Source organism: Fukomys damarensis, unplaced genomic scaffold, assembly GCF_012274545.1.
Source record: "Fukomys damarensis isolate Sample0158 unplaced genomic scaffold, DMR_v1.0_HiC HiC_scaffold_19, whole genome shotgun sequence".
In the NCBI taxonomy this organism is placed as follows: domain Eukaryota; kingdom Metazoa; phylum Chordata; class Mammalia; order Rodentia; family Bathyergidae; genus Fukomys; species Fukomys damarensis.
The window spans coordinates 58,906,647-58,909,840 of record NW_022900931.1 but is presented as its reverse complement, the minus strand read 5'-3'; the positions used below and the strand labels follow the sequence as shown (position 1 = coordinate 58,909,840).

Below are 3,194 nucleotides of genomic sequence, written 5' to 3'. Positions count from 1 at the left end.
CCACACACACACATATATATATATATAAACTACGAAGGAGCTGGGTGCAGTGGGACACATTTGTAATCTCAGCTACTTGGGAGACTGAGGCAGGAGGATTTCACAATTCACAATTCAAGGCCAGTCTGGGCAACTCAGTAATATTCTGACTCAAATAAAAAGGGCTGGCAACATAGCTCAGTAAGAGAGTACCCCTGGGTTCAATCCCCAGTACCACAGACAACATGTGAGAAGGTGAGTGGTATCTTAAGAAGCACAATGGAGCCTGGCGTGGTGGCGCACACCTGTAATACCAGCACTCAGGAAGCTGAGGCAGGAGGATTGCTGTGAGTTAGAGACCAGCATGGGCTACACAGTGAGTTCTAGAACAGCCTGAACTACATAGTGAGACCCTGCCTCAAAAAACAAATAAACAAAACAATGGAGAGCTCTTGACAGTTAAGACAAAGAATAAAGTGAACTAAAGATGCCTCAAGGGTAGGATGCTTAGGTAGAGAGATGGATAAGGGGAGGAGACAGACAGGTGTGTTCAAGGAAGTTAACAGTTTAAAGCAGACGGGCTAGAGGGCAGGTTGAAAGGGTCAAGGGGAAACCAGGAGAAAGTGCTAAGGGAAATCAGAGGGAACCATTCAAAGGCAGAATGTTGAGGTAATTACTCAGAGTCTGGCATCCTTGTGGAGAAGTCAAGATTCCTTCAAGAAGAGTAAGGAGTCTTTCTGAAAGATGGGTACTTCATAAAGGGGGTTTTGCAGGAATAAAGAGTTGGGGGGGGGCTCAAAGGCATACCCTGAGGCATTTTCAAGGGGGGAGGGAAATCCTCCTATAAAGTAGGGGCTCTCAAAATTGAGCATTCATCAGAATCATCAGGAGGGTTTGTTAAAAACTCAGGACGCTAGAACCTGCTTCCAGGTTTTCTGATTCATTAAGCCTAGGTGGGATCAAAGAATTTGCATTTTTAGCAAACAGTGCTGCTATTGTGGCCCAAGGAACATATGCTGAGAACCACTGCTGTAAAAGAGGGAGAATCCTCAAGAAGTCTTAAAATGGACAGTAATGGTCTCTCACTCTTTTAAAGGCAAGAGAGGTCTATGAGGATGGAACCTCATAGAAAAGTCTTGAGAGAAAAGTCTGAGATTTGAGATTTTCAGGGGGAACAGTTGTGCAGGAGCTTTAAAAGGAGAACAGAAGCCTCGTGCTACACACCAGTAATCCCAGCTACTAGCTACTCAGGAGGTTGAGGAAGTAGGATCACAAGTTCAAGTCCCACCTGGGCAAACTCAGTGAGATTGTCTCAAAAATAGGAAGAGTTGGGAATGTAGCTCTGTGGTAGATTACCTCTGAGTATGACCCCTAATACTACAAATAAATAAATAAATGATAAAATAAAAGGGGACATAGAGGCGCAAGGATAGAAATCTGGAGGAGGCAGGATCTATGAAGACATAATGTAGGAGGCTCAGAACCTAGAAAGGTCTCTGAGTATCAGAGGAACGAGAATGCGGGAGATGGGAGGATCAAAAAGAGGCCTCTAAAGTGGGTAAATCTGACATAATCCTGAATAGGGTTTCTTGGGGGAATCCTAAGGATAGTTCTCAGGAAATGCTAGATGTTGCTGATGCAGGACAATTTGGGAGAAAATTCTCTAAAACGTTACTGGAGAAAGTGTGGTCTTGAGGTCTTGGTATACCAGAGTAGGATGACAGAAAGATCTTTTACCAAAAAACTCCCTAGAGATCTCTGATGAGGAGAGTAAAGTCTTCAAAACAGTATATGGGCAGAAGGAGAAGGCAGTTTTGAGGGACCCTAAAAGTGTCAGAGTAGGTTTTTTCAGAAAGAATTCTGGGCTTCTCAGCACAGAAACTCAGAGTTGATGGAAGATTAGGCATGTGCGTGGGGAATCTTCTAAATGGGGTTCTTGAGGAGTGGGGAGTATATCTATAAGAAAAGTCTCTTAGTAAGGCAAGAGGTCTCTCATGACTCAAGGGGCTCCAGGGGATTCAGAGAAGGACTTCAAGGGCCATCTCAGGAGAATTCCAGGTGATGGCTGGGGTCTCTGATGTAAGGAGGTGTGGAAAACTGCACCTCAGAGGGGTCATGAGAAGGATCATTACAAAAATTCATCTAAAACGGGTCTACAAGAGGGAATTTTCAAGTTATTTAAGAAGAGTTCTAGAGTATATGACACTACAAGGGAACTTCTTGGGCTCCTTACTCAATTTTTTGAGATGTGATGGGGGAAAAAATTAAGATTCACAAAAGGGGTTTTGGAAGAAGCTTTTGGACTACACAAGTTCTCTGGTGACTCCAGGCAATTTCTGGAGATTTTTAGGATAATGGAGAAAGAGGTTTTAGGAAGATTGTTAGGGTACATGAGGATAATTTCTAGAGCCATATCAGGGTGGGGAGTTTAGGGGAACATGAGGTCTCTAGATTTTTGGAATCTGCGCAAAGGTCCAAAGGGGTATGTGAGAGGGAGTGTGTACGGGAGACAGCTGCCAATAGGGTAGTGATTTGGAGATCCTCTAGGTGAATTTTTGTGATTTGGGGATATTTCAAGAATCTCTGAGTAAGACTCTTCTGGTGGATGTAGGAAGAGCTTCAAGGAAGATGTTCACAGTTCATTGGGGCATTCTTAAGGTTTGGCGGGGGTTAAGTGTAAAAATCTCTAAGACTTCTGGGAGGGAAAATACTAGGGATATGTGAGAGGGCAGTCTGGGGGAAGACTTCTGGGATATGCGATGCTCACCTCCCGGTAAGATTTGAGGTACTCAGAGGTCTGGGGGCGATTTCAGGGAGTCTCAGAGGGAGCTTTTTAGGACTTAGGAGGGAGGTTCCTGGAGGAGAGATCTGAGATACACGAGCGGCCTCCGCAGTACATTTTTCCATATTGGAGAAGGATGGGCAACGGGGGGGGGGGTCAAAGGGCGGGGGTCTGCGCGTAAAACTGTAGGGACACACGAAGGTCTCTGGAGCAGGCTAAAGAGGAGAGTAGTCTCAGGGGGGTTCTCAGGCATACGCGAGGCCCAGGAGTGTTTCAGGGGCTTCGGGGAAGACCTGTGTGGGGTCAGGAGGAAGGTCTCCGGCCCGGTCCCTCGGCGATCCCGAGGGCGTGGGGAGGGTTTCGGAGGAAAGCTCCCAAAGGGGCTCGCCAGTGCGAGCCGGGCCGGGTGCGGGGCTCCCTTGAGGGTCAGGCC

The 3,194-nt window shown here is 46.4% G+C and overlaps 1 protein-coding gene across 3 annotated transcripts in view; it reads right to left on the bottom strand.

Moving 5' to 3' along the window:
• Samd4b (sterile alpha motif domain containing 4B) overlaps nt 1–3,144 on the bottom strand; it is a 41,579-nt gene extending 38,435 nt beyond the window's left edge. The window contains exon 1 of one of the 3 annotated variants that reach the window (XM_010614522.3): nt 2,747–3,144. The gene's annotated coding sequence lies outside the window, so the exon portion shown is untranslated. The remainder of the gene's footprint in view (nt 1–2,746) is intronic. The other 2 variants (XM_010614523.3, XM_019206123.2) reach the window with 2 other exon arrangements.
• Nucleotides 3,145–3,194: the final 50 nt, after the last annotated feature.